Genomic DNA, 14,897 nt, shown 5'->3' with positions numbered 1-14,897 from the left:
TTAGAATGGTGCGAATAGTGAAATAACAGCATATTTATTAATGTCATTGGGGAAATACGACGGGATCCAGTAATATAAAAAAGATAGCTCCTACCCTCACAGAGCTCACTGCTTACTCAGGAAGAGACAGAAAGATAATTTTAAAATTTCCAAAAATGTGGGTAATTGCTACATACAAACTATGTATAAGGCACCCCTGGGAACACTAAGGAGAGATGTGCCCAACTAGAATAAGCTAGGGGATTGGGGAGTGTCTAAAAAGGATTCATAGAGAAGGTAAAGCTTACTAGAAGACTTGAAGGATGAATGTGAGTCCCCAGATGATGACAGTTTTAGGGAACTGATTTGAGCATTTAAAGCAGAGGGACCAGTATGTGCCACAGTCATGGGTGAAATACTTGGCGTATTTGAGGCATAGAGGTATTTTGGCATGCATGGACACTGGACAGCAAGAAGATGGAAAGATTCCATTTTCAAGTTCATTTAGATTCTTGCATCAACTCAGTTCTTTGTTGTGGTAGAGCTGAGGTTCCCAATTTTTTGGCACATGCCCCTTTCATCTTCTAACAACAGTATATGGAATCTTCCCCAGTACTTTCAGATAAGAACTCAGCCCCACCGACTTCCTAACTTCAGCAGAGGATCCAGCTAAGGATCCTGCCTTTCTGAGCCATGGAAATGGAAGATAACCGATTTTTATAGTTTTAAGTCACAGAGTTTGCAGTATTGTATCAGGACAACTGTTTGGGGAAACAGCTGTCATAAGACCTCCTCTCTGGGATTCGTGTCCTGGGTGAATGTGGGTATTGCACTGTTGCTTGGCCCCAGATTCTTCTTCTTTATTAGGAGAAATCTTTCCCTTGTCCTTGCTACACACTTAATTTCCTAATATTTCTGTGTGTCATATGGCACTGGTCAGCCCCGCCAATATATCTGCCCTCCCCTGCCCCACTGTTAAGGGACTTAGCCTGCAGCAGGAGAGGGGCACTTGTACTCCGTCACTCTGTATTGGTTATCAGGAGAGACCTGCTGTCCATGGGAGACTGACCTGCACTATAGGTACTGATCTTTCTGTGTCTCTTCTTCCAGTAAGTAAAGCACTGTTCTAACCCTTGAGTGTTAAGTCCCCCTTGGTGACTCCAAACCCATGGAAGGAATCAGTGGGCTGATGTCTGTGGGCTCTGACCTCTAGAAGTTGGCATTCTTACAATCCTTGTGGTTATCCTTGCTCATTCAGGATCGCTAGCTGGATCTCCCTGCTCTGAGACAGCAATAGAAAACTCATTTACCTACTGTGATGGTTAATATTACGTCTCAACTTGACTGGGTTGCCAGATGCTGGTAAAACCTTATTTCTGTGTGTGTCTATAAGGGTGTCTATGGAAGAGATTATAATTTGAATCAGTAAACCAAGTAAGGATCACCCACTAATGTAGGTGGGCATTGTCCAACCCACTGGGGTCCTGAATGGAGCAAAAAAGGCAAAGGAAAAGTGCATCTGTTCTCTCTGCCAGAGCTGTGACACCCATCCCCCCCTCCCCTTGGATGTCAGTGCTCCTGGTTCACAGGCTGTCAGACCTAGACTGAATTACCCCATCAATTTTCTGGATTTTCCAGTTTACAGAGAGCAGAGTTTGGGATTTCTCAGCCTCCATAATCATGTGACCCATTTCCTATACTAAATTTCCTCACATGTATATATTTATATATATCTTATTGATTCTGTGTCTCTAGAGAATGCTGACTAATACACTTGGCAACTCTGAGTCAACAGAGCAGTGAAGCTGAGGGTCCCTTCTGTGGGATACTGGGGCCAAGAAGACACCTCAAGTTAGGAGGGAAAGAGATGTGGAAGTAGAGGAGCATGTCCCCTGATATATATATCCTTTATGTATATCAGTTTCCATTGTGCTCCATTTAATTTTTATGAGATGACTTATAAAGGCAATTTGTTAAATTTTACTCCTTCCTTCCCACCCCAAAATGTGACTTAATTTAATAAACTTAAAAGCATTTGCATATCTGATACACATTTCCCTAGTTCCTTGCTAGATAACTAATAAGGAAATGAGTGAAATAGAACAGGCCCATGACCAACCCTCAAGTATCAACGTAAGTTTAAAAATCTACTGCATTTACTGTATCCTTGTCAAACATGGAAAGGTTTCAAAAGAGGTCTCTTCAAGTTCTTTACCACAACTGTATATAGAAAAACACATGATTGAAAGAACTCTTGATGTTGCACTGTGAAGGGGGTTTCTTTTTATTTGAATTCTTACTCTTTCCTTTTCCAAAATTATATTTAAATACATAAAAATTGTAATGGATAATATTCATGGAAAACACATAAAATACATAATTAATTTCAATCTATGTTTCAAACTAAAAGTTAACTCCAAAAGTTGGAAGAATGACACTAATTCTGAAACATGTTTTCAAGTCTATTTACAATGCATAAATACATTCATATGTATGAATGTGTATATACACACATATATATGTGTATAATTTTTGGGTAAATACATGAAAACTACATTCTAGAAAATGTTTTTTATTTATATTTAGGGGGTGTGATACAGTACCAGTTTGACAGACATGAATTTAATTCCTTCTATGTGTGAAATGTTCTCTATTAGGCAACTTGTGATGTAAAAATAAATAAAAATGTGTCATTTAAAAAATGATACATAAATAAATAAAATAAAACAATCTTGCTCTCCTAATTCCATATTTCAGATAAAAATCCAAATAAGTTTTGTTAATATATGCATAGGAACATTGCATGGAATTAATGTAGAATTAATCAGGTTAATTCATGTTTATTAAGATGGCCCCGGAAAGAGTGGAACTAGTATTTCTAGATCTTTTCCATACAGGAATGGATCATGTATTTCTCAAGTGATTCAGCAACTTTTATAACAGTTGCTGTGATGAGTTCTCTGATGCTATGGGTTCAAGTGAATTCAACAAAAGTACTACAGGCTAGTGTTGTGTTAACCCAAAGGTTGAAAAGCCTTGTTATAAGAATTGGGCTTGCTTTCAAGGAGCTGAGTCTCAAATACATACTGCATTACATGCCAGTCTTATAAACCAAAGAATGTTTAGGAACCTACCATTAAATCTTTATTTGTCTTTCTGTTTTCCTCACATAATTTTATTCTAACTGAAAATTATAACTACAGAGCATATAACTTGGAAGATTTTTTTCATTATATCAACTTAGCATATAGAATGGTCTGTAGAATATATTGTAATGTCTTAAAAATCTGAATTTATGCTGGTTTGTGTTTAAAGTTATGCATACTTCAATAATTTAGGAATGTAAAGGATAATTGGTATGATGTATTCAGAGATGTGGTATTATGATCTTAAAAAATACTCAAAGTCTGGATACTTGGCACATTATTTGCACCAACTCCATGTAATTTTTGAAATATTTTTCTCATATGTGTGTTGTTATGTAATTTAATCCAATTTAAAACAATTTAAAAATTATTTCCAGAAACAAAGGTACTAAATTGGTATGTAGAAGCCATAAGATATTTTGACCTACACATACAGCTTTAGACAAGCCATGTTTTATTTTAAGTTTCATTTGCTACACCCTATTATTATATTTTATAAGCACACTCTTACTTGTCATGATAAGGAGTAATGCCAAATTCAAAGAATATCTTGCATTCTTAAAAAAATATTTGAAGTTATTGCCTTATGCCATTTTCTTGATAAATTTGGTAATTTAAGTTTTATTACAGCAAATCTTTAAAATAAAGCACTATAGTTTTCTTCATTTTTAAATCATGCACAAAATCTCCAATAAACAACTTAATGTAAAACAGAAGGAAAGACAGAAGCTGTTTGGATGTTCTGACCTGTTGGACTTCTGAAAATGACTTTGTGATGAAACTACTTCGGCCTGAAAATAACTCTTCTCTCTCCTACTTCTTTTTTTTTTTTTTAAAAAAAACAAAGGAATCATAGAAAGTCTATGGAAAGTATAATGTCTTTAGTTTTCAACATGCAGATATACTTCTGTTTTTGAAGGAAAATACGAAAACCAATATGATATATAAAAAAAATCACACTGGTTTCTTACACTAAAAATAATCTTGAGAGACACATTTGCCTGTAATCTTGTCTGCATATCCATTTGCCTGACTTCCAGTTTGTTTGTGTGTCTCTTCATTAAAAATCTAATGCAAAATGAAATGAGTTTTGTAACATCAGTGAGAATTCTGCTGCCACTATTTGTATTTTGTAAACCATGTAAATGTCTGGGCTGTTTTTTTTTTTTCTGTTTCATCCATGACATGAAACAGATTAGACTTCCTGCACACAAAAAAAGCACTGTAGTTGACACTAAGCTTACTAATGGTCAGCTTGTATTTTCAGAGCATACTTCTACAGTCAGAAACAGTACATTTTAACTTGAAGTCTGTCATCATCACTTATCAGTTTTCTCATATTTCTACCAAGAATAAAAATACAACCTAGGCAACTCATTTGCATTGTAATCTAATTTTGAAATTACTTCATCAGTGCAATAACACATTCAATAGAGCTTTTGTCTTATTGATGAAAAGGGAATCCACTTGGTTAGGGAATACATAACATTTTTTAATTAAATTTGTGTTATTATTGTCCTAACACTCAAAGGGCCAGGTGATGGCAATGTTCCATGGAGGAAAGTAATATTGGCATAATAATAGCAATAGTCATGAAAATTTAATAACATTTCCACTGAGACATGTTGACATATAATAAATATGTAATTATTTTGGCACTTCGTAGGAAAGAGTTAAAGTAATCAATAAGAATATTTCCTGGATAAAAGATACTTGTAGAAATCAGGAATGCGGAGATAGGATGTAGATGATTCCTATAACCTAGTTGAAGGAACAGATCTTACATACACAAAAATAAATAACAAAGTGGCAAATTATGAGATGTTTGTGAATCAGGTTATCAGGCAATTATCTAAAGAGGCCTTTGGAAAGAAGGGGAATGGGACAGAGATTCTAGGCAAGAAAGGATACTCCTGCAGAAAGGTATGTGATGCATCACAATGATAAATGGACCAGAGAATCGGTGTAGACAATTCAAATTGGAGACTGACGGGAGCTTGCTTAGCCTGGAAAAGTGACATGGGCCAGCTTGTGGAGTATTTTGATTGTCCAACCAAGGAGGAAGGAGTATGTTGCCTAGGAATTTGGATGTGACTACATGATAATGTCAGTAGGAATTTAAAGGGGCTGAAGGAGGCCAAGGTCATATATCTGGGAAGATTGTTAGGATTCTGTGACTGAAGAAGAGGATAATGGAATAAAGAGAATAAGGATGACATCAAGGCTTTAAGTATGGGTAACTGGGAAAATGAAAACATCATTTCTCTGTAAAAATCTCTTGAGAATATTTCCTCCAAGGTACAGCTGGGAGGTTTTCAACAGAAAACTCACGGAATTCAACAAAATTCACAGTAAAAAAAAATCATCCTAGACACACCAGTGATTATGTGAAAATCACAACTGTTAATTCATAAATATTGACGACAGGCATCAGAAGCATATTTGATAGTAATTGACAGTGTATATAAATTGTATTTTTGAACATTGACTCAGCCCTCTTGTAACTAAGGTTAGAATTTTCTACTTGTAATGTTCAACATGTGCACTTATACTGCATTTTACATACACATGAAGTTATTTATAAGAATTCTGTGCATTTCTTAGAGTTTACATAATCATATGATTTTAACTACTTTTGAGCATTTAATCAAAGGCTTGAAAGTTTTAAAAAGAATAAAAACTGCTGAGCCATAATTAAGAATTCTCAGAAACCTACAAGGAATACTTATTAAACATTAAAGCAGAAATAAAATAACTGTAAGACCATGATCAAGAAGAACAGAGAATATTAAAGGAAGGAAGAAACAAATCAAGATTTAAAGAGTGAAATGCCCTAAGATCAATCAAATAGCAATACCAGAAGTGAACAATCAGCAAGACCAAACAAATGCGAAAGAGCAGAGCTCAGGAAATAAGTGTTAAACTCATGAGCATTGCAAGATAAGGTACTGGAGAAAAGAGCTAAATGCATGGAATAAAGGCATGAGATTTAAATAATGACTATCAGTAAGATATTCCAGAAGAGCATATGTTACCCCAAGTGTAACTAGTTAAGATTCATCAGGCTCTCCAAACCTGAATAAAGATAAAACGGATTTTCTCAGGTACAATTTAAAAGATGACACAAGAGAAAATACCGTCAGAAAAAAAGTTTCCTTTAAAACATGGGCAAAGAATTTGAGACTCCTCTTTTTTGCGAAGAACAAGTCTACTACAATTAAAAACTTTTTTGGATTGGATTTCCTCAAGGGTGAAGTTTATCCTGGATTTAGGTATAACATGCATGAGATATTCTCTGCATATTGCTTGAATACAGAAGTAAATGCCCTGCACTGTTCTAAAGATGCCAAAGGTAAATAATAAACCTACATAACACCATGAAATAACTTAGGCACTGGTTGTTAGTGTGAGTAAATTATATGCAAAATGAGTAGATATCATCCATCCAGGAGATAACGTCAATGACTGGCAGTTGAGACAGGCAGACTTAAAAGAACGTAAGTCACATCATTTTTGTTTGTTTTATTTTTTGTTTTTAGCTTTATTTTACTCAGTACTTCTGTTCCTGATCACAAAGTGCCTACCAAAATGTCTGGTATGAAAAAGCATCCAGTAAATGTTTATTAAATAAATTAATGTGTATGTGAATCTGAGATTTGCAGTAGTGAAGATGGCTGTAACCTTAAAAGCTAAAAAACCTGTTCAGAAATATTTACTTGAGCATTTGTAGATGGTACAATTACCTGAAGGGACTGACAAGTTGCTAAGCCCTTGTAGGGGTCATATGGAAATAATAAATTTTGTCACCCTTTCTCTTCCCTGACATGTGTGATTTATAAAGCTATTATAAGTCAGTTTCATAATTTATTTTAATTCACACATTCTCGGTACAACTGATTTTTCTTATGCCAACTGTTCTTGAGTTCTTGTGTTACGTCTCTGTGACTCGAAGTTATTTTCTACTTTATTTATTTGTTTATTTTTCTTAAACCTCAACCTTCTCCAGAGAAGCTCCTCTAACACAAGGAATTGAAAACCCGATCTCAGCCATCTTCCTCTTTGTTCCTGAGCTTTTGAAATACAATGGACAAAATTGCCGTTTGTATACTTCAATGTACTGCATATTCATTTGGCTGTTTACTAACTTCAGGGAAGAAAAGAGAATGCTGGATGCCCAATTAGAGCCTCAGAAAACTGAAAATATTTCAAGAAGTGTGCATGTGTGTAAACTAGCAAGAGGCAGACACATCATCCTGGTTCACAATACACAATACACATTGTAGACATTTATGAATGCAGAGAACTTACCATAGGAAGGCCACACATTTCATAGTTTGTCAATGTTACATACCTTTAAATTTAAATACCTTTTATTGAGCAAGTCAACTGAAGGTAATTTTAAATTACATGTTTTGATCTCTCTTGGGCTGTAATTAGAAGGTCCACATGAAAAGAAAAACAGAGAGGAGATGGAAGGTCAGCAGCAACCATTCTATTATGAGCACCTGGTACCTATTCTTGATCTTCCATCATGTAAGCATTTATGTAAGTAAGTCCTATTTTCAGTTTATTTTAAATAGCATTAATGCATAAAGATCTATGCAAGTATGTTTATGGGAAGTTTCCCATATGGAAGTACTACAGAATTGATAATTACTAATTACATTAATTACACTAATAACTATAGTAATAATTATATTAATAATTGCATTATATAATAATTACATTAATAATAGTTACATTAATAACTACTGCCTTCTTCCAGGTCAGTTCTAGCAACCATCATGGGAAAAGAAAAGTTTATATTTTATCTAAAGGAAGAAACCAATGGCAGTATTAGCTTCATTGGTTAATGTGGTGATAGGTGTTCTCAAAACGTACAATTAAGCTGTTGGTTTAAATTAACTGCATTTTTTTAAAATGTGTTGTTTACCAGATAATCCCTTAGCCTAAAAATTCAAAATTTTAATGCCAGAAGAGTTCCAAAATCAAGCATAAAATATCTTTCCTTTGCAAATGCTCAAGTGGTATTAAGTATAAAAATAATAAAGGTAAAGGAAGTACAACACAAATAAATTATATATCAAATATTGTGAGAAGATTTGAATCAGAAATACAGGAAGGGTGCATTTTCACTCGTTAGCCATCTGAAATATTTTGGTACTTCATTTGTTAACCTGACCAGCTAAAACACAAATATACGTAGCAGACACACCAGGAAAATAAAATAAAAATGCTTCTACAGAATTTACCAAACAATATTTTTCCTAGATACATGCAGAATAATTAAGGCTAACTAAAGCCATTGCAAAAAAGGCCAAGTATTATTAATTGTTCAAGCTTATTAATTGTTCACACAGCAGAATTTGTGGTTGTTTCTTGTTTATACTTTATAAAAATCAGCCTAGATTTTCTATAGTGTCCTTTAAAATTAATGGACATAGTTTGTGTAATGAAATACACTGTTCTTAAATAAATTATGCTTTGATATAACAAGTAATAACATTAGCAATTATTAAGTCCCTTATATGAATTTTATATGGTAGACCATACAGTAGGTACTATATCTGTAGGTCTTCCTACTAAAAAATAGTTTTTGAAATATATTTGGTGACACAGATTTAAAAAAATACAGATTTTTAATTAAAGGTATATTGTGAATACTCAGGATAAGTACCTCTTTGATCAGGCATTCTTAATCTGCATTCTATGTATCTTTTCAATTAAGAGCGATTTAAGATAGTTAATAAAACCTTTTTGTAATATTGGCCTTTAAAATAATGTGCAATCCCCTTTTCTTTTATCTTAAAAGTCTCTTTCTTTTTTTTTTTTCTTCGCTCTCTTTCATTTTCAACTAGAGAAAGCTTTTTTTCTTCCTACCCTGCCCCCAGCATCTAATGTGGAAAATCTAGGCTTTCAAAGCTACCTCCTTTCTAAGAAAGGGTAGCACTGACCCCTAGTGGTCATATGGTATACCAACATGGTTGCACAAAAGAGAATTATTAAAGATTTAAATAAAACGATTCTATAGCAGGAGCTCTAATGTATTGATGAGTCAGTTTTAGAACTGTGCCTGGATGCTATCCATTTTTAAATAGTAATGGTCTGTTCATGATATTGGCAGTTAACCATGATTTGTTAAAACAAATGAAATCAAAAGGTCAAGGAAGTTGTTTCAACTTCTGCAGATATACAATGTTACAGATGCCAATGCTGTGAGTGCCAGAAATGTCCCTCAGATTTCCAAGGCCACTGCTTTGTGTTAATCATTTAAATGTAAACTCAAATATCCAATCCTACACCCCTCCACACCAGATCACATATCCTTCTTATATATTCTTATAACACTGTTTCTTTACATTCATAGCAGTTGTCACAGTTTGTAATTATATTAGTGTGATGATTTGCTTAATAAGTTTTATCCACTAAGCATGTGAGGGAAGAAACTCTTAATATTCATCACCATATCCTTAGTACTTAGCACTGTGCCTGGCACAAGAAAGGGATACTGGATATCCTGATGAATTGATGAATAAGCCACGGAAAGAATTTATTAAGAATAGAGGTGGGATTGAGGTACGTTCTCATAGTTCCATGCTAATTTCCCATTTAATAAGGTGCTCCTGAGGACATTTATCTAACAGTAAAACTCAAAACACTCAGCTCTCTCTTGATCTACCCTTTTAGGTTTCAACTTTGACAATACGCTTCTTCCTAACCTTCAGCAGGACATTATCATTAAGCATTTGCTTCCCCCTCTTTATAAGACATTGAGCTATTACTGTTTTTGGTGAGGCCTCTAGTTACAGATGACTTGATTATGTAAGTTATATTCTATCTCTTTTAGAAGGGGTACATACATTCCCAATTTCTTGCCCTCTGGACTTCCCAGTATCCATGGTTACTTAAAATTCTGCAATGACTTCATGATGTTTCCTCTGCACATACCTCTTCTTTGAGTATGCATAAGATCATGCCAGAAGTTTAGTTGTCCCTTCCATAAAACGTGGTCAGCCCATAATGGCTGATTCACAGTAGTGAGTCATTGTCAATGATGGAAAATTAACAATATTGGGACTTTCAGACAACCCTGACTTTCCTTATGGCTCCACGCTGGGTTTGCACTAAGTGTAAGCACTGCAAGCAGTTTGCATTTGGAAATATAATTCAAGGATTGGATCAAATGCATTTAGCAAATAGTGGAGATTTGGGTATAGTACAGAAGCCCGTTTGATGCTTAAATGTCTTTCTCAGCACATCATTACTTTGACCTGCCAAGTAACAATAGCCGCACACATAATGGACAACACAGCTGAATACAGAAAGCGGTGGTGATGTGAAGTATTCTAGGCATGCCCTTTGAGCCATGATTCTTAGTTTAGTGGGCACACATGCTATGTGACTTTTGGAAGTGCTTATTATGTGATTTTTTTCCTTGTCTTTTTCACATTTTGCTTTGCCTTCATAACTCAGCAGCTTCACCCCTTCCACTTGCTTCAATCACAGTACGTCCCTCTCCATCCTGATTTTTAAAGTTCTATATTTAAAGTTGTGTATATTTATTTGAAATTCAATATGTCACTTAAACTGATACTTTTTCAGGACTGTTACTGTTTTTATTAGTGTCTGGGTCACTAAATTGCACTGGCTTTGAACAGCCTGTTCCTACCCTATGTTTTCCCTACATGCCCTATTATTTTTAGCGTTTTACTTAACAGATCATGAGGTTTTTCAGGAATGCATATATCCTACGTATTAGACTGTAGTATGCAGAATGATCATTCTCCAGAGATGTCTGTGCCCTAATCCCTGAAACTTGTAAATATGTTATTTTACATGGCAAAAGGGAATTAAGATTACAAATCAACTGACACTGAGGTGGGGAGATTATTCTGAATTGCCTGAGTGTGTCCAATCTACTGACTGAGTCCTTAAAAGTAGAAGGGTCAGGAAGAAAAGGACTCTGTACACTGTTGCCGCCTTTAAAGATGGAGGAACAGGCTAGGAGCCAAGAAACGCCATCATCCTCTAGAAGCTTTAAGGCAAAAAAAAAAAAAATGGATTCTCCCTTAGATCCTCTAGAAAGGAATGCAGCCTACCACAGCTTGGTTTTAACCTAGATAGACCCATGTCAGACTTCTGACCTACAGAACTGTAAGAAAATGCATTTGCAGTGAGCCACCGCTTTTGTGGAAATTTGTTAAAGCAGCAATGGAAAACAAAAACACACCTTTAAATTGCTTTTACTGCTACTGTTAATGTACGTATCTAACATTGCCCAATAGCATCTGAAAAAAATGAAGTTAGATTTGCTTTTATTAATTTAGTAGGAGACATATTTTTACATCTCCTTTATAGGTTTATGTTGATTCAGGGGTTACCAATAACAATTAGATCAAGATTGTCATGAATTCAGTACCAAACTCCTTTAGAGTAACCAGGACAATTCTCAATGAAATGATTGTATATATACATTAATAGACACAAACACACACAGACACACACCAAGTCTCCCCACCCCCCCACTAGAAGGAAATAAGCGGCAGGTTTATGTTAGTGATGCTGTCATCAACATCCCAGCCCATACCTGATGTCTGCACTGCAAGTCCCACATGATTTCCTTGGAGGGCATCCTCTGATGTTCAAAACTCCTATCTCTTTAAAAATTTTCCTGCCCTTTTTTCCCTTTTCTCCAATTCCTGATAATGTCTTAATTGTTATTAATTCATTAATGGAATATCAATTTATTTACCTTAAATAATTCAATTTTAACTAGATTCTTCAGGGGATATTCACTTAACCCTTGACTTTGTTCATATGACTTTCAGGAGATAATGTTGAGCAGGTGTGATTTTTCCATCCCTCAGATCACATGTGTTCAACATTAATTGTAAGGCTGGGCCCCATGCATCTAACAAAGTCCCTTTTAACCCCAGCTAATTAGCAGTGTTTTTTCCTGTCTCTAAAACAGGATTATGAATGGGATGACTGATGAAGTTCATTGTTATTAAAAGAAAGTACAAGTCACACAGTTTTTCTTGGGTGATTTAACTGAAAGACTTAAAGATATATTTATTTATAATCTCCTTAATGGTAGATGTTTTACCTACAAAATAGAAGACTTAGAGGACAGATACTATATGTATTTAACAGGCTGCTCTATAAAAGAGAAATTAGGCTTGTTTGCTTTATCACCAGAAGGCAGAGAGAGAATCAAAGGAGAAACTATAAGGGAAGCAAACTTGTGTTTAATATAATTTCTAAAACATATTGATGCTGAAAACGGCATTGATTTCCTTTTGAGTTACAAATCTGTAGTTTGAAGTGTTTAATCAGGTATCAGATGACAGTGAAACAGGACTAAATATTGTAGAATGTACTCTGTGCTCATTGGGTAGAGTTCATGGACCTCTCCTGGGGCTCAGACAACTTCATCCAGACTCGGTCTCTGTACAACTCTTGGCTCTGCTTTCCAAAGTGATTTGGCTCTACTCAGGTAAACTCTTACATACTGAGGTTGGCAAGACAGATATCAACAGTTTGAAGCTGATCTCTAACCTCTGCAGCCACTCCAGTTGAGATAGAGCTGCACTTTCCCAACCACAGTTCTGACCTAGAATCTGTTTTGCCTGATATGTATCATGTGACCTGAATCACTCGTGGTTCAGAGAATTGTTTTGATTGACTAGTCGTAGGTCAAATACTGAAGCAAAGGGTTGAAAGTGTAATCATATTGGTGTTTCTCTCATAGAAAGCCATCAGTACCACAAAAAAGAAAGTGATCATCTTTGGGGCTTTTATTTGTCAAAATAAATGCCATTTCAAACACCTACTAATAAGGACTTGAAAATTTTGTCACAGAGTTCAGTTGGGATAATGTGAAATGGGTTGTTTAACAAGATTCAGAAATGGCCTTCCAGGAAGTCTCAGGATGTTATATTGCTTATTGAAAGGTCTTCTACCAATGAAAGAAAATATTAATACTGAGAAAGTCAAAGCCCTCCACGACCTTCTCTGTCCCCAATCCAAATAATCATTTTTAACAATTTGGTGTTTAATACCAGAGAATTGTTAATGAACTTACATTGTTGCAAATTTTAGAAGTCACTGAATTCCCTTTTCGGCTAATATTCCATAGAGGCAGCGTAGTTTATGGATTAAGAGTACAGAGTCTGGGGCCCAACTGTCTAGGTTCCAATCCCAGCTCTAACACCTACCAAGTTAGCTTACCTTCAGCTAAGGATGATAATGCTTGCTACCCAAGAGGAATATTATAAAGACTAAATAAATTGATATTTATAAAGCATTTATAATAGTGTATATCACATAAGTGCACAATAAAAATAGTTCATTTTCTCTTTCAAACTCTGTTTCTGTGGTTTGCAAAGAAATACATAGCATTTATCTGATCAGTGACTAGCTCAATTTTTCATCTTTATTGCCTTTTTGACAAATGACCACTTAATATAGGAGGTGGTCTGTTCAGAGTAGTTTGTCTCTCTCTGGGGATTAATTGATATAATATGGTATGATATGACATGATTGAATTTATAATGAAAAGAATATAGAACTCTAAAGACTTATTTTATTTCTTATACTTTATTGCTTCTTCAAATAGATCTTTTTTGCAGATTATTCACTGAAAACACTGTACTCAGTGCTTTGAAGTATGTAAATATGGAGTCAAGTAATTGACCATATTCATCTTGCCTCTTTTTTTGTGACTGGTTTTATAAACAACTATTCTGTCCCCAAAGAATGGAAAACTAAACAAATTCAATTTCACAGCGAAAAAGCTTGTTTTTAAAATTAGATGCCATTTTTAAATGAAGTGTCTTTTAAAAAGAAGCCTTCTTTTTCAAAATATCAGCTGAGAAAATGTGGAAGCAAGATAAAAAATTTGTATTTGATATGCAATAGCTTTATTTATTCTTGTACAGATAAAACCAAGTCAGGAGTTATCAGGAATTTTTTGTGATTCTCTGGATTCTCATCTACCTAATTGCATTGCAATCATTGGTCTAGTCTACATGCGTAATTTGGGACTAGAGGCTGGCACAAAACTCTGTGAGGAGTAACAGAACAGATGCCAGTATGGATTCATGAGATGAGCTATAAAGTTAATTGCATTCACATTGTTTAATCAGCATTTTATACTGAGAATTATTATACAGAATCCTGGCTATTATTCATGCAAACTGTTCACTCTTCCCAATCTTAAAACCTAGGATGCCGTACCTATTCAATTTTAGCAAATAACTAACAGAGCAGCCAATTTTTTTTTTATAGTTGCTTGATTGATATTGGTTAGTCAAGATTCTCTCTTGGATTTGACAGGTCTTATTTAAAACATAGGGATAACCAATACAACCCTACTTTTACACAAGTCCAAAGAGAAGTTCAGCTCCCAGAGGACCACAGAACATTTCAGGATGGAAAGGAGAGCATATAACCCACAGTTCCATATTAAATGGCAATGAGACTAAATAATACTTCAGATATTTAGTTCATAATTTTTCTTCTTTTAAAATATTCTCATACTTAATATAGATATTGGCTTAAAGATTGCTTCTTTTGAATATTCCTGCTAAAACATCTAGACCTCAAATACTTGATTAGTTTGAAAATTGAGCTAAAATATACTTTGTTTCCTCAAATGTAGATAACACAATGACATGACAAAAAAGGAACCTTTAATTAAATGATACACATGCACACACACACACGCACATATTTACATTAAGAGTACATGCATATTATAAAACATACTTG

Source organism: Manis javanica, chromosome 12 (genome assembly GCF_040802235.1).
Source record: "Manis javanica isolate MJ-LG chromosome 12, MJ_LKY, whole genome shotgun sequence".
NCBI lineage: Eukaryota > Metazoa > Chordata > Mammalia > Pholidota > Manidae > Manis > Manis javanica.
This window is presented reverse-complemented; position numbering follows the sequence as displayed.